Below are 26235 nucleotides of genomic sequence, written 5' to 3' on the forward strand. Positions count from 1 at the left end.
ACAGGCGCTAAACTGCTGAGCCACCCAGAGATCCCCTTTTTCAACTTTTTATTATGAAGAATTTCAAACATTCAGAAAAATTGAAAGAATATTGCAGAGAATAATTACATACTTATAATCTAGATTGATTATTAACATTTTGCCATATCTGGTTGACCTGTAATTATTTATATATTTTCAACTTATTATTTGAAGATGATATCATTGCAAAAGAGTTACAAGAAAAATTCAAAGAATCCTCTCAATCACTTTTACCTCTATTCACCAACTGTTAAAATTTTGTTCCATTTGCATTTATATTCTGTCTCGGTATGTGTGTATGTAGTTTTTCTGAATCATTTGAGAGGAAGTTACATACCTCATGCTCCCTTGTCCTTGTATATTTTAGTGTCTATTTCCTAAGAGCAAGGACATACTTCTGCATAATTGCTGCATACTTAATAATCTAAGAAAATTTTAAGTCGATGCAATACTTTTAGCCAATCTCTAATCCACATTCCAGTTCTGTCAATTGATTCAGTAATGTTCTTTTTGGCCTTTTATTTTTCTCTAGTATAGGATGCAGCCCAACATCATATATTACATTTAGTTGTCATGTGTCTTTAGTCTGTTTTAATCTGGAACATTCCTGTGGCCTTTCTTTGTCTTTGATGACATTGGCAGTTTTAAAGAAAACAAAACTTAAAGAAAAGTTCCTCATTTAGAGGTTATCTGATACCCATCTCATGTCACAGGTTGAGTTCTTCTAGAAGAAAACTCAGTTTATTTATTAAATATTTTATTTATTCATGAAAGACACAGAAAGAGAGGGGCAGAGACACAATCAGAGGGAGAAGCAGGTTCCCTGTGGGGAGCCCCAGGCAGGAGTCCATCCCAGACCCCCGGGATCATACCCTGAGCCAAAGGCAGGTGCTCAACCGCTAAGCCACCCAGGCATCCCTAAAAAAACAAAAACAAAAACAAAAACAAAAACAAACAAACAAAAAAACTTAAAAAGATAAATGCAAAAAAAACCCAACATTAATTAATCGTCACAGATTACATTTTTTTGGCCTTTTTAATTTTTATTTTTTAAGAAAGCTCTAGGGGCACCTGGGTGGTTCAGTCTGTTAAGCATTTGCCTTCCCCTCAGGTCATGACCTCAGGGTCCTGGGATCGAGCCCTGAGTCAGGCTTCTTGCTCAGTGGGGAGACTGCTTCTCCATCTCTCTCTCTGCTCCTCCCCTCTACTCCTGTTCTTGCTTGTGCTCTCTCTCTCCCAAATAAATAGATAAAATCTTTAAAAAAAGAAAAAAAAGAAAAGAAAGCTCTACACATAATGTGGGTCTTGAACTCATGACCCCAGATCAAGGGTTGTATGTTCTACCCACAGCCAGTCAGGTGTCCCTCTTCTCTCTTTTAATCTGGAACTACCCTTTTTAAAAAAAAAAAAAATTATTTAAAAAAAAGATTTTTATTTATTCATTCTTGAGAGACACACAGAGAGAGGCAGAGACATAGACGGAGAAGCAGGCTCCCTGTGGAGAGGCTGATGCCCGACTCAATCCCAGGACCCTGAGATCACAACCTAAGCCAAAGACAGATGTTCAACCCCTGAGCCACCCAGGTGCCCTTGGAACGACCCTTCTATGCGTTTTTCCTTGACAAAGACTAAACAGAACAGGTCTGATGTTGTGAAGAACCTTCCTATTTTTCAGTGTTTTTCAAATTTGAGTCTTGTGACTTTGATATCACAAGAACTGAAGAAAATATGATTTGCTTTTAATTCGATGATTTTAAGTATTAATATAGATAAAACAATTTTCAAAGATGTGGTCTATCTTTGCTAGAATAGTCATTGAAGGCCTGCTTTTATATTCATTATTAATAAAGGAGAGTCATAGAAAAGTAAAGAGATAAAATGGTTTTTGACACCAAATTTATTACACATTTATAAAATCAAGTCAACTCAGTATTTGTGCATGTGTGAGTGTATATACATAGCCAGATAATACTTAACCTTCATATTTTCTTCCCTAGCAAAGAATGAAACAAAAAGGTGCTTTGTGGTTTGTTTGTTTGTTTTTTTCTGTAATTTGCTAGTGAAAACAGGAAATGAAAGAATCATATTATCTTGTCCCATCATATTATGTTGTACCCTAATCATATTATATGATATTGTTACTAAAGCTTCTTTAGTCCTTTAAATGTAGCACTCATTATAAGCAGCTCTAATCCTCTTAAAATATTATGACTCATTCATTATAACAAATTAAGGAAGACATGAGACACAAAGATCTTTTCAGATTATTTCCAGACAAGCTTCTTTAACTAATGTCCTTCAATTGAGCTAGTTATAAATTTTCTGATGGAAAATAATTATTTCTGCTATATATTAGTCAAATACTTTCAAAATTTGTCAGTGGCCACTGCTTTGACAAGGGACAAGAGTACCTTCTTCTTTCTCCTTCTTTTCCCCATCCCTCCTCTATCCTTTTTTCCTTTCCTTTATTGAAAGAATTTACTGCTAAAACTATTTTATAGTATGCATTTTCCACCCAAACCAAGATATGGCCTGTAAACATTAAAGGAAGTGGGAAAATCAGGACGCTTGGGTGGCTCAGAGGTTGAGCATCCACCTTGGGCTCAGGGTGTAATCCCCGAGTTCCAGGATTGAGTCCCACGCCGGGCTCCCTATGTGGCCTGCTTTTCCATCTGCCTGTGTCTCTCTCAATAAAACTTTAAAAAAAAAAAAAAAAGGAAGGAAAATTGTTAACATAAAAGTTACAATTTTATTTTTTTTTAAAGATTTTATTTATTCATGAGAGACACAGAAAGAGAGGTAGAGACAGAGGCAGAGGGAGAAGCAGGCTCCATGCAGGGAGCCCGACATGGGACTTGATCCCAGAACTCCAGGATTATGACCTGAGCTGAAGGCAGATGCTTAACTGTTGAGCCACCCAGGCATCCCAAAGTTACAAATTTATGTGAGATAAATATTACGCTAAAGATTTAGTCTTATGTGGAGGATAAAATACAGTAGAGAATTGGTCAGTTTTGCCTATTCGAAGCCAATATGCTTTTTGATTCAGCCCCATTCCCTGGATATTTATTGTGTTCAATCCCTGTACTGGATCCTTGAATCACAAATTTGATTGATTGATTCATTGATTGATTGATCGGTTCACTCACTTATTGATTCATTCACTTTTATAGTCTCTACAACTAAAGCAAGTTTATGAAGGAGAAGAAGGCGGTGGAAAGAATATACATGTTTCCATAGCTTTTAACTGGTAAGTGGGCTATATTAGTATACTTAAACTTAATAAGCCTAATTTTTAACCTTTTTTTAAGATTTATTTATTTATTTTAGAGAGAGAGAGTACAAGCAGGAGAGGTAGAGGAAGATACGGAATCTCAAGCAGATTCTGAGCTGAGCACAGAGCCCGATTCAGGGTTTGATCTCATGGCCATGAGATCATGACATGAGCTGAAACCAAGAGTCGATCCTTAACCTAGGCCCCTTTAAGCCTAAGTTTTTAAAGAACACCATGCTATTTGGCAACACTATGTGGTTGCCAAATGCACAAAATATGCCTATTCAAACTCCCCATCAAAGTGACATGAGCAAAACTAACAGAGTAGGGACCTCAGAAAACTCTGTCCTCCACAAAGCAACAAGAAACTGGCAAAATGGTCTGAGTCAACTTTTTCAGAACTCTGATATTTATCCAAAGGCTTGCAACAATCTGGGAGTGTTCATTAAAAACAAACAAAAATGGCTCAACTCAGGGGCGCCTGAGTGGCTCAGTCAATTAAGCATCTGCTTTTGACTCAGGTCATGGTCTCAGGGTCCTGGGATTGAGCCCCAAGTCAGGTTCCCTGCTCAGTCTGCTTCCCCCTCTCCTCCTCCCCTTTGTTCCCCACCCCCACGCTAGTTCTCTCTCTCTCAAAATAAATAAATCTTTTTTAAAAAAGGCTCAATCTCAGTAAAAGAAATGAGCTGTGTGGCATCTGTAACTTAACCCTGTCTTATCCTGCTTTGCAGTATTCTTGAAAACTAACAACCCGCATTCTCAGTGAAGACCAGCAGCCTGGTAGCAACTGACAGGAACAGAAAGTAGTTGTGGGACTCCTTAAAAGCTTCCTTCCCAGAGAATTATGTGACCTGTCTGGTGGCTCCCTGGAAAGCCTCACTTGGAAGACTATCTATAGTTGACCTAAGTCAGCTCACCTACAGTGAAAAGCTTTTTCCCCATAGCATTTGTCAAAAATAATAACAGGCAGTTACTTAGCTTTGCAGCTGCCTGAGGAGATGGATTCCAGTTGAGAGAAAGCATTAGACTAACTAAAAGCTTTATTTTTTTTAAAAAAGATTTATTTATTCATTTATTTAAGAGAGCAAGAGAGGGCGTAAAGGGAGAGGTGAAGGGGGAGGGAGATGGAGAAAGCAGACTCCCCGCTGAGCAGAGAGCCTGACATGGGGCTCAATCCCAGGACCCTGACACCATGACCTGAGCCAAAACCAAGAGTCAGACTCTTGGCCAAACGAACCACCCAGGCGCCTGTAACCAAAAGCTTTAAAAGAAAGACTGAGGAAGGACACACATAGAGAGGCTTTGAAAAGCTCTGACTTCTACCTGACAATCAAGAAGATGACATTTAAGTCTAGAGCTGTGCTCATGCCCAGGGTCCTGGGCATTGCCAGGAAAGCCATGCAAAGGCCCTAAGCTTTCCCTTTGGATGACCTTGAGGGTTCTGCAAGCAGAAAATGAAGGCTAAGGCAGAGTTGAAAATGTGCCCCCAACGTGCATATAGTGCCCCTCATCGAAAACAAGGAGATTTATTGGTTCTAGGCATTTAAGGAAATTTCCAGATCTTACATTATACCTTCAGAGCTTTGCATGATGGGAACAACAAAGGAAAGGTTGCATGAGCCATGACACAGCCTACAGCTTTGATGTTTCTCTGCATTCCTGATCCCTCCATTTCAGTGCAGGCCACCAAGAATTTTCCTTACTTTCCTTCCAGCTCAGCCATACATTTAAGAAGATGATTTTTTATGTTTAGTCCAGTGTTTTTAGAGGTTTTGTAGTGAAAAGTGTTTCAAGAATACGTAGAGTACCATATTGCCAGAAACATAACTCCACTCCACTTTTGAGCTCTCAGGGAGGATCTACATACACTGTCATTTCACATTTGAATATGTATCCTAAGTCGCAGGGAGTCCTATAGACTGTGTTGGTGGAGAATCCCACTTGTCTTTTTCTGCTACTCTGCCTCAGAGCCAGGCTGGAAGCAGCTTCTGTTTTCTTTCCTACATGAGGGGCTCCAGGAACTCAGACACCTCTCTTTCCCTCAGGAGCTGACTCTGCCCGCTTCTCTTGTTGTTCATCTCTCCAACTGCCATATTCTTTACTCCACAAACATTTATTTTTACCTTTTACCTTTTTACCTAAGTCTCTTACTGTTAGTCACTAGAGGAGTGTAGTAAGATAACAGCAACGTGATCAGTATGAAAAATTTCATAGTTTTACAAAAGGTCTTAGAATCATGGTCCTGGTTTCCTTCTAGAGTGAGTTTTTGGCTTCCAATTTTATCCTCTTAAAGAGTTGTTCCATATTTGGGGAAGACCAAAGGGATCCTGTTTCCAAACATGACCCTTCTTCCTAGATTGAAGACAGAGGGGCCTGTGAATGCTATCAGGGCAAAACAATAGGTGTCCCTGTCTTCTCAGGAAGACATTGGGTACCTCTGAGAATCGCCAGATTGAATGGTCCTCAAGTCACTCATCCTCTGTCCTGATCAGGAATATTATGGATGTTATTTTATTATCCTATTTTTTCTTTTTTTTTTTTTTTTTTAAATTTTTTTTTTTTTTAAATTTATTTATGATAGTCACAGAGAGATAGAGAGAGGCAGAGACACAGGCAGAGGGAGAAGCAGGCTCCATGCGCCGGGAGCCCGATGTGGGATTCGATCCCGGGTCTCCAGGATCGCGCCCTGGGCCAAAGGCAGGCGCCAAACCGCTGCGCCACCCAGGGATCCCTATTATCCTATTTTTTGATGATCAAAACACCCACATACAAACTAGAGTTTGATTGTGGTCCTATTTTTAACCACCTGATTAGCACAAGGCTTTATTCCCTCCTGCCATGCTGATTTGATAATACGTTAGACTGTTTGTCTCTGTCCTTTATTTTTTAGCCTTTCTTTACTATTTTCCATCTCACTGTCTATGCTACATTTTAGGTACCCCCTTCAGATATAGCTTCTAGTTTACATTCTCCCTTTGACTGAGTCTAAGCTACAATTTTATGCATCCAATAAAATAAATTTCAGTATTAACTTTGTAATTTCTAGAAGTTCTGCATGATTCTTCATAAAACTTTCTTGGCCCAAAGTAGATACTCTGCCTAAAAGCCTAGTAATTATTAGTGCTTCTGTCTTAGGTATAAAGGGATTTTTTTTTCTACCTCCACCACTCCATATTCAGGTATTTATAAGTATTCTACTAACTCCTTTTTTTTTCATATGTAAAATGACGGGACTAGATTAAATTCTCTCTGACATTTAATTTCACTTTAAGAGACTATGGATTCTATGATTCTTAAAGATTTATTTATTTATTTTAGAGAGAGAGCACACACATGTTCCTGTGGGGGGGGGGGCAGAGGGAGAGGGAGAAAGAGAATCTCAAGCAGACTCCTCCTGAGCACAGAGCCCAATGCAGGGCTCGTTCCCATAACCGTGAGACTGTGTATGACCTGAGCCAAAATCAAAATAAAAAGTCTGGCACTTAACCGGCTGAGCCACTCAGGTGCCCCAATAATTCTATGATCTTTGGCCACACTAACTTCACCTTCTTTCAGAGAGATTAAAAAATAGAAATTGGTTTGTAAGGAAAGAAGTCCCCTTCCCCAGCTGGCAATGGCAAGTTGAAAAAGATGAAAACAAATAGAAATGGCTGTGCTATATCTTTGGGGGTGAAAATGAGGCATAGGAAAATTGTTTCCCTTCATGGTACATTACTTGCCATACATTTATCCTTCATGGCACCCCATCCCTCCACAGACACCTAGTGAAGGCAGCCCTACATATATACATTGATGGGTAGGAGATTATGGCCAAGCCACAGACAGGACTGTACATCCTGACCAATGGATAGGAAAGCCATCAAACTATCAGGTGTAACATTTATAATTTCAGGGTTGGCAATACTTTAGAAATTATCAAGCCTGGTCACACTTAATTCCTGGTTTCTGGGATGCCTGGATGGCTCAGTGGCTGAGCGTCTACCTTTGGCTCAGGATATGATCCTGTGGTCCTGGGATCGAGTCCCACGTAGGACTCCCTGCATGGAGCCTGCTTCTCCCTCTGTCTGTGTCTCTGCCTCTCTCTGTGTCTCTGATGAATAAATAAATAAAATCTTAAAAAAAAAAAAATCCTGGTTTCCTCCTACAAGACCCTCAATTTGTGACTGCCTCATTAAACACCTCCAAGTATGGGAACCATGCCATCATCTGACACAGCTTTGCATTAGAATGAAAGCTCCATGGGTTCTATTCACCACTATTCACTACTGTTTCTTCAGGGCCTAGAACACATAGTAGATGCTCAATAAATATTTTCTAAAATGTTTTTTGATAAATATTTTTTAAATGCATAAACGCCAATTTTTAACAACTATAATCTTTGGAAAGTTTTGCCTTATGCTGAGCTAAGATGTCTTTTTCTCATATCCTTAGTTTTTTCCTCTGGTCAGATAAAAGTTCCCTCATCTGTATACCAGACCTTGAACCATTTGAAAAAAGTTATCCTGCCCTCAGGCACCTGGCTGACTCAATCGGAAGAGCCTGTGATTCTTGATCTCAGAGTTTGAGCCCCATTACAAAAAAAAAAAAAAAAGAAAGAATGAAACAGGAAAAAAAAGTTATCCTGTTCTTTCTTTTTTAAAATAAATAGCTTCCACCAATTCATTTAGCATTCATCACATGATGTAGTTTTAAGCTTTCTCTCTGTCCTGTTCTTTCTTATCTGGACATGCTCAAGTTTATCATTGTTTCTCTGAGACTGTAATTCTCAGAAAACAATATAATACCCCCATGTGCAACCTGACCAGTTCAAGCGGAATTGGACAAACACTCCCTTAATTCTATTAAAACACCTCTAGGGCAAATTCACCTTTTTTCCCTCTTTTTCAAGTAGTCACATCCCTTTGTTGACTCACCTAGAGCTTATGGTCAAGGAAAAGTCTTACACTGGTGCAGAAAGTTAGCATGCCCACATGTCAGAACAGGTTGCCACAGGACACTAATCACAGTGCCTTTGGTGAATGGTACACATGGTGGAAATGTGAGTGGAGGTGGTTGATTGGGACGCTGCCCAAGTGGACCACATCCATTCCCTTCTCTTGGATGATAAAAAGACACTGAATAAGCCATTAGCCCATCTCTTTTTTTTTTTTATATAGATTAAAAAAAATTTTTTTTAAGATTGTATTTATTCATAGAGATGCAGAGAGAGAGGCAGAGACACAGGCAGAGGGAGAAGCAGGCTCCATGCAGAGAGCCTGACGTGGGACTCGATCCCGGGACTCCAGGATCATGCCCTGAGCTGCAGGCGGTGCTAAACCGCTGCACCACTGGGGCTGACCTAGCCCATCTCCTGTATCTTTGATGTAGGCATACCAAATCCGTCTTGGGAAAAAAAAAATTAAGGCCTGTAATTGCTGCCTAAGCACATTACCAGCTAGAAAAGCCTGTCAGAAGATGATTTGTTTTGTATAGTAACTGGCATAAAGTTCAAAGCAGGTGTTGCTTAACAAGTAAATTCTGAAATGAGAGAAGACAGGTAATTTCTAATGAACGTTCTGGATACTACCTTGAAGTCTTATTTTCCAGGTCAGTATGGTGGAATTAGATTTTGTTAGAAGTAGTAGGAAGGCTGTTCTGAATATCTCTTTTTGGAACCTGCAAAACTTGATTATCTTGAATGCGAGCAACACTAAGGTGTCTCAGGCATTCTAGGGTTACTATTAATATGATTCTGCATGGTAGTTTTAAAGATGAACTTAGAATTGCCATGGTTTTTCTGCTTTTAGTAACTTTCTGTAATTGGACTTTAGGCTTAAAATGGTTTATCTAACTTTGCCCTGTTAGAGGAAATCTATGATGAGCAGAAAAGATACAGGAACCTGGTCTAAAATAGAATTTAAGTATTTTTAATGTATCAAGTGGCTCGTTACCGGGTTCCTTCCAAATTCCTTGCCAGGAAATAAACTGCTTATATAATGTTTCTCTGAAGATATATTATGGGGAGTCATCCAAAGTACTGAGACAATAGGAGTAGTGCAGATATATGCATATGTCTATTCTTTCTCCTGAACCATTGTACTTAATGACCTTCACAAGATCCCTTTTCTTTTCCTCAAGTACCTGACCTCTGTTTCTGGGACAAGGTGAGTCCTATCAAAGATGAAAGAAATATATTAAATACATGCAAATTATTTTATTATTTTATTTTACTGTGTCCAGAACCAACTTACAAAATAATATAGTGATGAGACCTCAGAAGTGGTTCTTCCCTTTCATTTCTACCACTGTGAACAATACGTAAATGGAAAAGATGCCTATTTTAAAATGAACTAAGGATAAAAGAAAGCTCTTAAAATATAGTCCTATGTTTTACTACTGAACCAGGATCTGATATTCCTCCCTTCCCTCCTTTCTCTTTTCTTTCTTTCATTTTTTTCTTTCTTTCTTAGTCAAGGAAAGAAGAGGGGAAAATATAAATGCTCTCTCTCCTTACCTTCTAGTTATACAAACTTAAAAGTGAAGAACTAGTTAGGAAGTAGAGATTCTATTTCTCCGGCAGTTCTACAGCCGCTTGGGGCACCACTGCATGTTTATAACCTTTTCTCACAGATGTTACATTTTATGAAATCTGACTCATTCGGGTGGTACTAGTATCTTTAGATGGAAAGAATTCCCTGAGGGCTGGACTATTACACAAGTTTGCTTCACTCAAAACCTGAAATATTTGAATATAATATTTCCCGGAAAAAAAAGAGGCAACAAGAATTTGCCATAATTAAATAAATCAGAGAGCAGTGATTTCAAATTCTTTTTTTTTTTTTTTTTTTCTGGGAAGAATGAAGGAGGGACAATATTCTTGTTTGGGGAGGTTTCACTTTTATTTGCAGAATGTTTCTAATTTATGTGAGCTTTTCGTTTTGGACCTTGGTATATAATTTTGTTTCAATGTGCAAAAAAACATTTACTAGAAGACATTTTTTGAATGCCCACTCTGTGCAAAACACCAGATTTGGTGCTTCTTGGAGGCATAGAGAATAGTAAAAGAGCTAGAAGACAATGTCCTGCCATCTTTGCATTTCTCATAAAAATTTAAAGTTAAATATCACCTGTATTTTCCAAATGAGACCTCTGGGGTCCCAAGTGAGGTGACTCATTCAGAGCTCTGCAGCTAGTAACATATAGAACTAAGACTTAAGACCATCTCTCCTTAGTTCCAATGCTTTTTTAAAAAAAAGATTTTGTTTATTCATGAGAGACACAGAGAGAGAGACAGAGGCAGAGGCAGAGGGAGAAGCAGGCTCCATGCAGAGAACCCGACACAGGACTCGATCCCGGGACTCCAGGATCATGCCCTGAGCTGAAAGCAATGCCCAACCGCTGAGCCACCCAGCCATCCCAGTCCTAATGCTTTTTCAACACATTCAACACCAAGACTACTTGGTACCTGTGGACTTAAATGGGGTCAAGTGTTATGGCAAGGCCAACGCTAGGATGAAGCAATTGACACAACATTCTAACAAGTACCAAAAATGCCATTAATCACAATGAATGCAAACATCTGCTGAACAAAAAAAATCGAAATTTGAAGTGAAGTTGGAATCCAGCCCAGCTCTTATATGATCCTGCCTCACTTACCTTACCCTAATCTTGGCCCTACATCATGCAACTGAACTCTTGGGTAGACTAAAGAGATAAAGAATAAGGAAATACTCCCATGGCTGGGATAGTAGTAAATTATTACTATAATTGTAAGTCATAACAGAATCCTTAAATGTTTAGAGTCAGATGTCCAGATGTTTGGAGATAGATCATAAACTATCCACAGTGGTATATTAAGGCAAAATGGCTCACATTTATTTTAATAAGAAACAGACTGAGGGGCACCTGGCTGGCTCAACTGGTAGAGCGTGTGGCTCTTGATCTTGGGGTCATGAGTTTGAGCTTCACGTTGGGTGTAGAGGTTACTTAAAAATAAAATCTTTAAAAAATAAAAAATAAAGGGGCTCTTTGGTGGCTCTGTCAGTTAAGTGCCTGACTCTTTTTTTTTTTTAAGATTTTATTTTATTATTTATTCATGAGAGATACAGAGAGAGAAGGAGGCTCCATGCAAGGATGCGGGACTCAATCCTGGGACTCCAGGATCACGCCCTGGGCTGAAGGCAGGTGCTAAACCACTGAGCCACCCAGGGATCCCCAAGTGTCTGACTCTTGAGGTTGGCTCAGGTTGCGATCTCAGGTTATGAGATCTAGCCCCAGCTCAAGTCCAGCTTTGCAGTCAGCATAGAATCTGCTTGAGATTCTCACCTCTCCTTATCCCTCCACGCACTCATGCTCACTCTCAAATAAATAAAATCTCTTTAAAAAGAAAACATAAAAACAAAGAAACAGAAGTGCATGGGGGAAAACTTGAGATGTGACAGTGGGTCATGGTAACCTCTGTGGAACACTGTTTCCATATGAACCTGCTTCCTTTCAAAGGCTTGGACAAAATGGAGCCTCACAGTGAGGTTTGTAGGGCTTTGATCAGAAGTAGAAACTGGGTTAAAAATTTTCTTCCCCTTTTTTTGATTTTCTTCTCTCTCATCCATGTCTTATGCCTGAAGTGGTAAGCTAGGACATGGGTAGGTACCATTTTTTTGCCCTTGCCCTTAGGAAGCCAAGAAGTAATTCCAGTGAATCCAGGAGGAAAGGAGAAGCCAGGTAAATTCAGTCCTCCAGGTTCATATGTGGTCCAGTTCACCAAGAGAGACTTTGCCTGCCATGCAGCAGTGAAGAATTATGCACTTGCCTGAATGTTCTCAGAAATCCAGCTGCCATGGAACTACATGGGAGTTGGTTTAGGTTCCTGGTCAGACAGTTTAGTTCTTCACTTTTCCACATCTTGCAGGGACTTTAATAGCAGGGTCAGAATCAGCCCCAAGAACAGAATAGGTTCTGGGTAAATGGGGGCCTATGACACAGGATTAATATGCATCTGTGACGGGAGCTCAGAGTACAACTTGTGCTCATAGGCTGGTCCACTGGGCATAGAGGTGGGGGTGGCAGGTGGTGAGTGGTGAGAGGAGTCTAAGAAAGAACCCAAACTACTTCTTACGTCATTCTCGGCTCCCTTCTATCTAGTAATCCTTGTTTGTAGGGAAGAGTGTGTCATTTTTTGTTTCCTTTTGTTTTTTCATGTAGCCACAGGTACAGCTCTAGGAAAGGAAAGCAGACTTATTCTCCAAAGTCAGTGTCATTCTCAGAATCTCTACTGCTTGAGAAAGGATCCTTGTGCCTTGGGTGCCTAAAGGTTAAGAATATGTGCATTCAGACATTTGGATAAGAATTCTAACCATGCCAGCTTGCCAGCTGAATGGTTTTTCCAAGTTCTGCAATTGTCTTCGTCTTTGGTTTCCTAATCAACAGATAGAAAAATAAGGGCTCAAAAAAAATCTCAAAAACAGTTGTCATAGATTCTTGCTCTTAAAAGATGAAGACCCCCTTCTTTGCCCAAGCATCAGTGCCTTCTGGACTTCTCCCCACCCCGCAGCCATGCCGGCTGTGCCTGAACCCCCTCGGTGCTCACTCAGTGAGGAATGCATCTGTTTGCTCCATTTGTTGGCTGGTAGGTTTTTAACATTCTCCGTTAGATTCTTGTTTCTTCTAAGCCAAAATTCTTGTTTCTACTAAGCCAAAATTTTCCTGGCTGTTATGCCAACATTTTTTGCCCTAGTTCCAACATGGGAAACATAGAGAATAAATGTCTCACTTTTTCCTCATCTCCAAGTATCCGAAGACAGCTATCAGACTCCATCAGTTTTCCTTTCTCAATGCTTTCCTTCAAACACTCCAAAAAAGACATAACTTCAAGTACCCTCGGTCTCCTGAGTTGTTCCTTTTACACGGCTTTCACTTTCCAGTGGTCTTCTCAAAATCTGCTTTGCTGACCTCAACAAACTACCTCTAATACAGATTGACCATGACAAAGCAGAGCTGAGGCTGCCAGCTTTGTTTTCATTACCATCGAATAATTTTAAATGTTCCTGACATGGCTCTAAACCATCAAAATAATGGTTTTGGCACCCAACTGCTTGATAATGATCGACTGGCAAGACTTTCAACTTATGCTTTATTTTATCTTCTGTGACTACATTTTATCCCACACCCCCTCCTATGTCCTCCCGGGGGGGAAGAAAGGTAAAAAAAATATTGTCAGGCATAATCTTACATGAATGGGAGGAAGTTCTAGAATTGTTGCCCTTCCCTCCACCCCCTACATATTTGCTGCTGTGTTGAAAAAACAGGACTGTTGCAACCAAAACAAGTTTCCCTTCCACCTCTTTGACCAAGTTCACTTGCTACTTCTCTGAATGATAAATGGTACTGTTTTGTGAAGTGGCTACAACTTCAGTGTATTCTGGAAGTCCTCTGACTTTTGTTCTTTGTCCTTTAGGGGAATAGCCTTCTCTCTCCTTTTTTTTTTTTTTTTTTTTTTTAAAGATTTATTTATTTATTTTAGAAAGAGAGAGAATGAGAGTATGTGACTGGGGAGAGGGGCAGAGGGAGAGAATCTCAAGCAGACTCCTGGCTCCCAGCCTGAAGAAGGCTCCATCTTCCCACCCTTGAGATCATGGCCTGGGCGGAAACTGAGTCTGCTGCTTAACCAACTGAGCCAACCAGGCACCTCAGGTATCACTCTCCTTAACAAAGGAAGTATCTTAATATAAATTAAGAATCCAATGGCTGCCCTTTCAGTTTCCACCCTAAACCAGGTATTCCCCTTAGAAATGTCATTGACATTATGTGATTGAGAAGCAAAACGGTCAGGGTGCCTGAGTGGCTTGGTGGTTGAGCATTTGCCTTCTGCTCAGGTTGTGATCCCAGGGTGCTGGGATCGAGTCCCGCATCAGGGTCCCTGCATGGAGCCTGCTTCTCCTTTTGCTGTGTCTCTGCCTTTCTGTGTCTCTCTTGAATAAATAAATAAGATCTTAAAAAAAGGGGGGGGGGGAGAGAAGCAAAACATTTTCACTGCCAAATAATGATGAATTAGAAAACAGGTATGTTATGGAGGCTGCATAGACTTAACACTGTGTGCCCTTGACTTTCCTGAATTTAAACCATGGGTGCTATGGTATGTATTTATGAGAAGTCATGTAATCTGTGGGGTGCCCTATTGTGACTCCTGCTTCCAAAATCAGTTCTTCAGGAGACATAACCCTGCCAGAAGACATTAAAAAGGGTTAAAGTTTTAGTGTCAACCATTTATACGAATGAAACTATCCAAAACATAAATTGGGAAAATTTGGGTCTCCAGCAGTGTCTAGTCATGCCCTACAGAAATAAAGTTACACAAGTCCTGTGTCATCGATGTTTTCAAGTTCAGTACCCACATCCTTTCTCCTAAAAAATTGCTTGAAAAATCCCTTTTCAAGGAAATACTCATTTGGGGATTTCTCTTTGCTATGACCAAGGCTTTGAAACATTATATCATTGATGGTGGTGATTCTCCCAGCTTCTGAATAAAACTTGGAAAGAAGTGAGATAAAGACCTAGACTATGTTGGGGTGCCTGGCTGGCTCAGTTGGTAGAGCATGTGAGTCTTGATCTCGACTCTTGATCACGAAGTCATGAATCCAAGCCCCATGTTGAGCATAGAGCTTACAATTAAAAAGAAAAAGAGGGATCCCTGGGTGGCGCAGTGGTTTCGCGCCTGCCTTTGGCCCAGGGCACGATCCTGGAGACCCAGGATCCAATCCCACGTCGGGCTCCCGGTGCATGGAGCCTGCTTCTCCCTCTGCCTGTGTCTCTGCCTCTCTCTCTCTCTCTCTGACTATCATAAACAAATAAAAAAAAATTTTTTTTAAATAAATAAATAAAAAATAAAAAAAGAAAAAGAAAAAGAAAAAAGAAGAAAAAAAGATGTAGGCTGTATCCTTATTCAAAAGTAAATAAGTAACATATTTAAGTTTTAAGTAGCATATGTAGAAGAGAGAAGTAGGGGCACCTGGGTGGCTCAGTGGGTTAATTATCTGCCCTCAGCTCAGGTCAAAATCTCAGAGCCCTGGAATTGAGTCCTGAGTCTGGCTCCCTGCTCAGCAGGGAGTCTACTTCTCCCTCTGCCCCTCCCCCTGCTCTCTCTCTCTTTCTCTCTCTCTCTCAGATAAATAAACTCTAACCAAAAAAAAAAGAGAGAGAGAAGAGGAATATAATGCTCTACGGTGTTCCATCTTTTCACTATTCTTGGCCAGATATAGAAATAATAATGGCATCTGAGGGCTAGACACAGGGAGCACCCAATGCAAACACCTTCAAAAGGCAGGCATCTAACAATGTGTGAACTCCATACAATACAGACTGAATATATTTTTTAAAGATTTTATTTATTTGAGAGAGAGAGAGCACACACAAGCAGTGGGTAGAGGCAGAGGCAGAGAAGCAGACTCCCTGCTGAGCAGGGAGCCAGATGTGGGGAATGTGGGGCTCAGGCTCATGCCATAGCCAAAGGCAGACACTTAACTGACTCAGCCCCTCAGGCGCCCAAAACAAAACAAGTTTTTATTTATTTACTTATACTTCTAAAAGTTTTATTTATTTAAGTAATCTCTATACCCATCATGGGGCTTGAACTCATGATCCTGAGACCAAGGACCACTTACTCCTCTGACCGAGCCAGCCAGGTGCCCCCAAAACAAGTTTTTGTTTTATTTAATTTATTGATTTTTTTTTTTTTTTTGAGAAAGAGAGGAAGAGGGAGAGGGAGATCTTAAGCAGGCCCCCTGAGATCATGACCTGAGCTGAAATCAAGAGTCGGATGCTTAACCAACTGAGCCATGCAGGCACCACCCCCCAAACAGGTTTTTAAATTTCTGCTTAAAATTTTCTCACACTTAGGATGCCTGGGTGGCCAGTGGTTTAGTGCCTGCGTTTGGCTCAGGTTGTGATCCCGTGGTCCCAGGATCGAGTCCCATATTGGGCTCCCTGTGGGGAGCCTGCTTCTCCCTCTGCCTATGTCTCTGCTTCTGTGTCTCTGCCTATCTCTCTCTCTCTCTCTATCTCTCTGTGTCTCTCATGAATAAATAAATAAAATCTTAAAAAAAAATCTCACACTTCTCATGAAGTAACACACAAACAAGTCCTCCTCTATTACTACACACCCCCATTGTTTACTGCTTTTATTCCTGAACTGGTAATAATCAAAATAATCAATAGCTACAATTATTGAGCATGCTTTATGTAACCAGGTGCTAAGCCAGCTGCTTTTAGGGATTCCCTTACGTGATCATTGCAGCAACCCCATGAATTAGTGCTGTTAATATACTCATTTTTTTCAAAAAAAGATTATTTATTTATGAGAGACACAGAGAGAGAGGCAGAAACATAGGGAGAGGGAGAAGCAGGCTCCCTGAGGGGAGCCCAACATGGGACTTGATCACGGGACCCCATGATCATGCCCTGAGCCAAAGGCAGACACTCAACTGCTGAACTACCCAGGTGTCCCTTAATATACCCATTTAACAAGTGAGGAAGCTGAGGTTTGAGGTGGTAGGTGATTTATCTAAGATTCCACAGCCAGGAAGGGGTGGGCCTGGGATCTGAAGATAGGCGTTGTGGTTCCAGAGCCCATAGACCACTTTATTGCTGGATATTTCAGTTATGCCTGTGTGTCCATTAGCTTAAAGTCTTGCAAAGAAATTAAGCCTGAAGGTTTTTCCCTGACCCAAGGTTAATCATTCACTGTTTTCTCCCAGCAATCCACAGAGCCATACAGATTGTACAAATCCAGACATTAACTTCTGAGCGGAACATTGAAGCAACTGAAACGTAAGTAGGTGTTGACTTTGCAAATAGGTGCTGTGTCCTCTACAACTGTCTGAGTGAAGCCTGGGGGTTAGATTTCCAGTCAGCCCGCAGGTACTTTTTATAAAAAAACCTTGATCCCAACAAAGTGAAATAGGTATCATTTCATTTCTACTTGATTCAGTTGCTTTTTTTTTCCCACATAAAGGAAGAACTTTCTTTCAACCCCACTGCCTTTAAAAGTGAATAAAACATTTGTATGTCTAAAATTAGTTAGCTTTTCCATCTGAGGTTGATTTTAAAGACAACTCAATAAAAAAGTTATTGTGAAGGTTGTACACAGTTTAGCTAAACTTCCTGAAAGCTTCTATTAATCTCCTAAATGAATGTCTATCAAAGATGTCTCCCTCATCTTTGTTCTCACTCTCATGCCGAAGGCCCTGCCATCTTTGACTTCAATTATGGCAATATTCACCCACACTGCTGCCAGATGATCTTTACAAAAACAAAGGTTCAGTGGTGTCACTCCCTGCTACAAACATTTGTATTTGCTCCCAAATGGCAATGGAATAAAAATCCAAATACTTAAACATGACATTCAGGCACTTCGTTACCAGAACACTTCCCGTTTTTTGTCGTCTCTTTGAGCCAAACCAAATACTTTCATCTTCCTTGTATGCCAAGGACTGTTGTTATTTATCTTAATGTCTGACATTAAGTAATAAATGATATAGGAACTACAGATAGGCAAGGTGCTTTTCTATTAATGGATATGCGAGGCCAGAGCTTGGGATGGGAGAAGAATGTGATGATCACTGTTCTATCACCTTCCAAACAGCAGGAGCCGGTTGCTAGAGCACTGAAACAACCCAACCTTTACTTCCAGTGTAAGCCTCCTTGCTTCCCTTGACCGAATCAACAGAGTATCTTTATAAAACATTGCTGGACTTCAACCTCTTCCAAGTAGACATTATTCATCCAAAGGGCAGCAAAATATTCCGCTGGTGTCAAACATCTTGAGTACAATCTGGGGTGTGGTATAGAGTTTATATTTGATAGCTAGTGGAAAATACTGAGCAATGCCTCCAAATAACAACCCCCCAACCCCACCCCCACATTCTTTTCAAAATATCTCTCTTTCCTAAGAAGACAGCCCTTGAAAAATAAGAGTTTGCTGGGTCGCAGATCTGTGGTTTTCACCAGAGTTTCTCTGTCCTGTCTATCGATTTCTTTCTACCCCTTCCTGTCATTCATTCAGGAGCAAAATACATGTTCCCTTGAGATTTCCACAGGAAGCACCTTCAGCTCTTGAGTTCTTTTTCTACCAGGGTTTATGGGGAGGTCTACATAGGTGGTCCTCATAGATAATGGATCAGCAACATCAAATCCTTCTCTCTGTTCCAAGTTGATTAGAGATTAGATTTTCTCAAGACTCTGTTAGGTGTACATTTTTGCAATGGTCCATGAAAATCCGTCTAACTATCACTATGGAGCTAAATTAAACCCTTTTGTATTTGCCAAATGTTCTGCCAGAAGGAATCTTTGTGTTTTGTCAAGGTAGATAAACAAAATGTTTCCCTCTATAGCCAAACCACATTTAAAAGTTTAAAAGTTTAAAGCCACATTTAAAAGTTTAATGATACACATTTCTACCAGATGTCCTTCCCCCAAAATCATCTGGGTTTTACAGACTATTTATCACTACACTTTCTGCCAGGACTCTTGCAGTGAAATCTGTTTATTCAGAAAAGAGTTTAGGCTTTGCTATCTATTAAATCTGAAGAGATCAGAAACCAATTTATTTAATTTTTGAAAATAGTTCTGTGCTCCAGGACTATACATTTGCTACTTGAGTATCTGGGTAAATGTAACCTAGGAATGTGATAACTTGGGTCCTCTCAGAATCCGAATCCCTGCGGTAAACAAGCCTCTTCACATTCTTTGGAAACCAAGCCATGGGCTTCGGGATGGTCCTCTGACCTTTGCTCCACAGCGAGCATTTTTCACGCATTTCTGACAGACTTGGGTGAACCTGCATATGTTCACACACACAGTGCAACCTGGCGCTTACTTAAGTGGCTACTCAAAAGCTGTTATGGTCACGTATATCTTTGCTAGTCTTTATCTTAGTCAGAATAATTTATTTGCCTTTCGGCAGCACATATGGTCTAAGGCAAATACAGTAGCTCTTTCCTCTCTTCAGTCAAGTCTAAAAGTCTCATCCTGGCATTGTTATTGTGCTCTTCGAAGCATTTCCAAATTGAGAAAGCTGTATGAGGTCTCAGTGGAAAGTCACTGCCAGCCAACGTGGTTTGACTCTGTCTGTTTAATAAATGACAGTGTTTCTTTTAAGCCTGGGTTTAAAGACTTAATTTGCTTGCTATTCATCTCCACTTCTGGTGACTGCCCCGCAAGGCTCATTTTCCATTGCCCAGATGTTTCTCCAGTTTCACCACTGCGTCTGATTCCCATCCTTCCCTCACTTCTCAACAGCCATATGTGTATGTGTATATATGCATGCACGTGTATGTGTGTGTGTATCCACATGATTAAACTGAGGACACATTTTCTCATGTTTTTGTTCTTTATCTCCTTTTACCCTTTCTTTCTCATCCCACCACAGATAAATAAGTTTAACATGACACAATTGATGATACAGCAGAATATCAATTGTTAAAAGTTTAAAAAGTCATCTCTAGGGGTGCCTGCATGGCTCAGTTGGTTGAGCATCCAACTCGTGATTTTGGCTTGGGTCACAGTCTTACTGGTCGTGAGATCGAGCCCCATGTCAGGCTCCACACTCAGCATGGGAGTCTGCTTGTCCCTCTCCCTTTCCCTTGTCCCAACTCATCACTATTAATACAGTCTGCTGTATTAATTGGCAGAAAGTTAAAGTAAGGGTCTCAGGGGAGGCCTTGAGTAGCATTAAGTCACGGTTGCTTCCCTGGGACCAAGGGGCAAATCATTTGCAGAGGCCAATTCAGAGTTCCTATTTCTATTTTAACGTACAGTTTCCTCCTTCACTGTTAAAAGCTCAAAGTTTTCAAGAGTTGGCCTGCTCCAGAGGTCACAGATTTGTAGATGGGCTGAATGTGGTCCGCAGCTGTTTTGTTCTGAAATAGTAATTTAGAAGCTGGAAGCTTTTCACATTAGTAATATAGATATCCAGCCATTCTTCAAAAACTCTGGCAACACTAAGTCCTTATTTCCCACATGAAAACAATTGGCTAGGACCGAGTAGCTGCTGTCCATTGAAAGCGAGTTTGCTGCTCTTTGGTTCCCTCAAATCCCATTGTCTCCCCAACCTGAACAACTGCACCTGTTATGGTCACCTGCCCCCGGGACATTTAAATTTGAAATAGAGGGCAGAGGATGTTTAATCTCTAATATAGGTTTACTATTGTCATAATTCAAGATCTGCCCCTCATTTCTTTATAAAAGTACGAGTCTTATCAGCTTATCATAGTCAATTGCAAAACTCCCTCATATTCGATCTCCATGGTTGAAAAGGGTGTTCCTTAAATGACTTTTGCTGAGGTAGAGAGATCCCCATTACAAGGTCAGCTTCTTTCTTTTTTCTGTTGTCCTTAAGGGAAGGTCCTCACTTTCTCTCTCTCCAGAAGTCATCTCCTTTGGTAGGACTAACTCCTTCCTCAAGGTTTCTTACAGCATCTCTTCACAGCACATGAACACTGCCAAATCTCTACCACAGTGCTTAGGGAGAAGGCCCAGAGAAACTAAGGTAGTTAGGATACAGGTCCTGCTGCTTTAACAAGAGCTTAAAAAGAATAGCAGGGCAAATATGTTCTCACTTAGTAATCCAGAAGGAGGAAGTCCAGAGAGGTAGGGCAGCTGTGCTCCACGAGGTCATCTGAAGATCCAAGCTTCTTCTATCTTATGAAAACATGTGTTTTTCTCATCTACATGGTACAAGACAGCACATCACTGCATCTATATTCTAGCCAATGACACGAGGGATAGGAGAGGGCCTTAGACTCTGATACAGGAGGCCCCAAAGCCTGAGGGTCATTTTCTACTCTTCTCTTTCACATCTGATTCGCTATCGATTCTATCTTCAACATATAAATTAGAATTCAGTCCATTCCGGGACACCTGGGTGGCTCAGTGGTTGAGCCTTTGGCTCAGGGCATGATCCTCGGATCTGAGATTGAGCCCCACATCGGGCTCCTTGCAAGGGAGTCAGCTTCTCCCTCTGCGTATGTCTTTGTCTCTCTGTGTCTCTCATGAATGGATAAATAAAATCTTTTTTTATTTTTTTAAAGATTTTATTTATTTATTCATGAGAGAGAGGCAGAGACAGGGGCAGAGGGAGAAGCAGGCTCCATGCTGGGAGCCTGATGTGGGACTCGATCTGGGGTCTCCAGGATCATGCCCTGGGCTAAAGGCGGAGCTAAACTGCTGAGCCACTGGGCTGCCCTAAAATATTTTTTTAAAAAAATAATTCAGTCCATTCCTTTTTTATTTAAAGATTTATTGATTTATTTGAGAGAGAACGTACATGCATGCATGTGAGTGGGGGGGGGGGGGAGAGGGAGAGAATCTCCAGCAGACTCCACGCTTAGCACAGAGCCCAACCAAGGGCTCAATCCCATGACTCTGAGATCACAACCTGAGTTGGAATCAAGAGGCAGATGCTCAACTGCATGAGCCACCCAGGTGCCCCAAATTCATTCCTTTCTCATTAATTTTGCTACCACTCTGATCCAAGCCACCCTCACTTCTGGCTGGGATTATTCCAATAATCTAATTGGTCTTGCTGCTTCTATACTTGCTTGCCCCACTGTCACTGCCATTACCACCACCACCACTACCCAAAACAGTCCATTCTCAACATAGAAAGAGGGATTCATTCCATAATAGAAACAGACTACTTTTCTCCTCTGCTCAGAATCCTTCAGTGGCAGCCCATTTCCCTTAGAGTAAAAGCCAGAGTCCTTCAATGGTCTATAAATGTCTACAAAGCCAGAGTCCTACAATGGCCTCCCACACATATCCTTGTTGCTTCTTTTCTTCTACTCTTCCCCTTGTTCACTTTGCTCTCCCTATTCTACTGCCTATTCATACTGGCATCTTTTTACTATTTCTGGAATATGTTAGAAGCAGTCTGCCATAAGGCATTGGCTGTTCCTCTGCCCAGAAGATTCTTGCCTATAATATTGCCTATAATTATCCATCTAACTAATTCCCTTACCTCCCTGAGGCTTTGTGGTTGCCATTTTCCCAATGAGTCTTCTCTGTCCACCTTACTGAGAATTAGAATCACCTTTCCTTTTCCCTTTATTCTGTTCTCTCCTGCCCCCAGTTTCTCCTTAGCACTTCCCATCTTTCAACACACTATGTAATTTGCTTTTTTATGTTTTTTTTTAATTTTTACTGTCTCCTCTTGCTAGAATCTAAAATCTAAGAGGGAAGAAATAATTCTCTCATTTAGTGAAGAAGCACAATTAAGAATAGTACCTGAGAAATGTAGGCACTTGCTAACTAAGTGTTGAATGAATGATTATACTTTGGAAATGGTGGTTACCAGTTCTGGGTCAAATTGTGCCCCCCTCAGAAGGATATGTTGAAATCTTAACTCCCAGTATCTCACAATGTGATCTTTTTTGGAATTAGGGTTTTTACAGAGGTCATCAAGTTTAAAAAAGATCATGAGGGTGGGTTGTAATCCAGTATAACTCGTGTCCTTATAGAAGGGGGAAATTTGGACACAAAGACACCAGGCGGTGATGAAGGCGAAGATTAGGGTGACACAGGTACAAGCCAAGAAAGGCCAAAGTTTGCTAGCAAATCACCAGAAGCGAGGGAAGAGGCATGGGACAGGTTCTCCCTCACAGACCTCCCTCAGAAGGAAACCACTCTCCCTACTGACTTCAGACTTCTAGCCTCCAGACTATGAGACAATAAATTTCTGTTGTTTAAAAATTTTAAGCTTAGAGCACTTTGTCATGTCAGCTCTATAAAACTAATATAGTTGGTCTCTAGATATGTAGGTAGATGTGAGATCTGGAAACTTGCTTAGATCCGCAGGTGCCAATAAACTGTAAAGCAACATATAAACAAGGTATAATAATTAAACAAGAATATGTCCTTTAGGGTTAACTGTGTCTGTCCAAGGACTTAGGGGTTGCTGAATTCTACCTCACTTCTCTTTTCTCCATCCTACCCATATCCCTTACCATCGCCACCACACAGAAACATCTGCTTTAAGTCACAGGGGAATTCCTAGGTTATATTTCCTGTGAAGATTTCAGCTGGGCAGCATTCAGCAACTCTTGAAGATAGTTCTCCAAGCTTGAACTAACTGGACCTTCTGTCTAATCAACTCATCTGCTTTCTGGAAGATTGGGGACCTCTCTGATACAGAGTTTTCTGTTTGAAGGGATTCTGAAACGGACGAGCTAGATCACTCATCTCTTGAGGACTCGTCTTCCCCACCCTAACCAAGAGAACTGGGAAGAGAGGTGGTTGGTTTCCTTCAGGATGCCCTGTGATCATTTTGGCCCAGCAGGGGCAGTAATGGCATTAGAAGGGGGAGACTTCTGACTTTTGGTGAGGAAATGCTTGTAGTGGGATTAGGGGTCTTCCACTGGCTCTCTGTATTTAAGAATGAGGTTCCTTCTACTTTATTGCTTAAGGTTTCAGCATTCCTAATAGCCTGAAAGGTCATAGGCACCAAGAAGGAAGGGTGTCCCAGTAGATAGGCAGAAAATGGAGACAGGGAATTAAACACTGGGCTAGAAAAGATACGACATTGGGGAGCGTCAGCCACCAAGAGCAGTGGGCAGAGTAAGGTCAGACCTGCAAGAAAAGGTCAGAAAGAAGGGAGTCAGGGCGCCTGGGTGCTTCAGTGGGTTAAGCATCTGCCTTTGGCTCAGGTCATGATTCCCGGGTCCTGGGATCGAGCCCCACAATGGGCTCCTTGCTCAGTGGGGAGCCCGCTTTTCCCTCTGTCTGCCACCCCCCCCTTGCTTGTGCTCACTTTCTCTCTGTCAAATAAATAAATAAATAAATAAATAAATAAATAAATAAATAAAATAAGAAGGAAGGGAGGGAGGGAGGGAGGGAGGAAGGAAGGAAGGAAGAAAGAAAGGAAGGAAGGAAGAAGCCAATTCTTGCTCACTGAATAGGATACATGAAGGAAAACACTTGGTGTCAAGAAAAAAGCCAAGATCGGGGATGGAACTGTGGGTCAAGGTCAGAGAGATTCTGGCAGTGACAGTGACTTAGGGGTGAACTCACAAACTCTATTACATTTGGTTCTGAACAGGATTTGTAGCAGGGCCAATCATTTATTCAGCCCATGTGATATGTTGCGACTTGTTCTAGGCACCTGTGATTCAGAGATGACAGCCATTGTTCTCAAGGAGTTAAGAGTTTGATAGGACAGAAATGAAAGATAAATGAATGACAATTTTGTGTATTAAGTACAGTAAGGGTCTAATATCATAACAATGTCACAGTAGCTAAGAACTCAGGCTCTCGGTCCAACAGGTTTGAGTTGAAATCCTAACTCTTCAGTTAGAGGTTGTGTTATCCTGAACAAGTCACTAAGCTTCTGCAAACTTCAGTGTCCTTTCTTATAAATGGGAATAATAATAGTACTACTTACCTACTTCATTTTTTTAAAAACATTTTTATTTATTCATTCTTGAGAGACACAGAAAAAGAGGCAGAGACACAGGCAGAGGGAGAAGCAGGCTCCCCATGGTGAGCCTGATGCGGGACTCAATCCCAGGACCCTGAGATCACGACCTGAGCCAAAGGCTGTTGCTCAACCACTGAGCCACCCAGGCATCCCTACTTTATAAGATTTTCATAAGGATCAAATTAGACCATTTATGCCTGGCACCAAGATAATTCTCAATAACATTGGCTATTATTTATAATAATAGTATAATTATCTGGAAGAAGGTATTGTCAGGAAATATTTCCAGGAAAAGGTGGCATTTAAGCTGAATATTGAAAAATAAAGAGAAGGTGACTGGGCCTGGGATTGGGAGGATGCTAATGAATTGCTTTTATTTTTTAATTATGTCCTGCCAGATTCCTCAAACAATTTGAGATAGGATGATGAATTCAATGTTAATAGAACAGAATATGAGCTGTCTCTGAGCAACATTAGATATTTTGACCTCTTCATTCTAACCCTACTATAATCCCATATCTTATGTTTGCCCCAGTAATTATTGTAGCTCCATGAAATGAATACAATTATTCATCTCCTTTCTTCTTCATTTTGAATACTAACAAACAGAAATAACACAAAATAAAATTGATGTAGTTAAAATTGTACCTAGTAAATTTGTTTTGATTGTAAAAATGACTTTTACCTCTTCTTAACCCAGAAAAACTGGTCTTGATAGGAGGGAATAAAAGGCCACGAAAGAAAACTTAACTTTGGGTGAAATTATAATAGATAATTGGGCATGGGCAAGAATAAAATAAAACTGATTAATAGATCACATTTTGTTGTGAATGTAGAAGATAATCTGAATTAATTTGAAACAAAGGAATTTCAATAAAATAAAAATTTAAATAAAGCTTAGTGGCATTCTATAGAAAATTGATACCAAAATTAAAAGGTCATAATCAATTTTACTCCAAAAGATACTTTTTTGGTTAAAAAGCCTTCCATACTTATGTAATTCTTATGAACATATTTGCATTCATAAATATAGAATCAAACCACACCATTCATGGGTACAAAATAGTATGTCAAAATCTCTAGTACTTGCCTGTGACATCTGGATGGGTGGATTGATGAAGCAGTGGGAACTCTCATCTAGAGCTCAGGAAGTCACAGTATAACTGACTTTGAAAGGCTTTGAATCATCACCACCTAAGTATTCACCTGTTTTCTTTTGTATCTTCCATAAAATAATAATGCAGAGTCAGAGCCTACTAAATGCCTATTGAATCGTAGATTTTCTCTAGTCAGGCCTTTAGCATTACAGATAGTGGAATTGTACCTGTAGAGTTAATTGGTTTAATTCAGCACTTACTGAATACTTTGCAAAAATGAGGTCTCCTGGATTTGAGAGTAATGAGAGCAAAACTGAGGTACACCAAGATGTGGATGCCTAGAATATAATAAAAAACCTTACCAAAAATTATACTATTTACATCCAGTACATCAGATGAAG

At 40.5% G+C, this 26235-nt stretch overlaps 1 protein-coding gene across 9 annotated transcripts in view; it reads left to right on the forward strand.

Moving 5' to 3' along the window:
* Positions 1–26235, forward strand: part of CMKLR2 (chemerin chemokine-like receptor 2) — a 53086-nt gene that overhangs the window by 24504 nt on the left and 2347 nt on the right. For 3 of the 9 annotated variants that reach the window (XM_026002483.2, XM_072742129.1, XM_072742130.1), the window contains 3 exons: positions 3195–3271; positions 13794–13963; positions 17023–17095. The gene's annotated coding sequence lies outside the window, so the exon portion shown is untranslated. Of the gene's footprint in view, positions 1–3194; positions 3272–13774; positions 13964–17022; positions 17096–26235 lie in introns of all 9 variants that reach the window. The other 6 variants (XM_026002481.2, XM_026002480.2, XM_072742128.1 and 3 more) reach the window with 4 other exon arrangements.

This window comes from Vulpes vulpes, chromosome 16 (assembly GCF_048418805.1).
Source record: "Vulpes vulpes isolate BD-2025 chromosome 16, VulVul3, whole genome shotgun sequence".
Lineage (NCBI taxonomy): Eukaryota > Metazoa > Chordata > Mammalia > Carnivora > Canidae > Vulpes > Vulpes vulpes.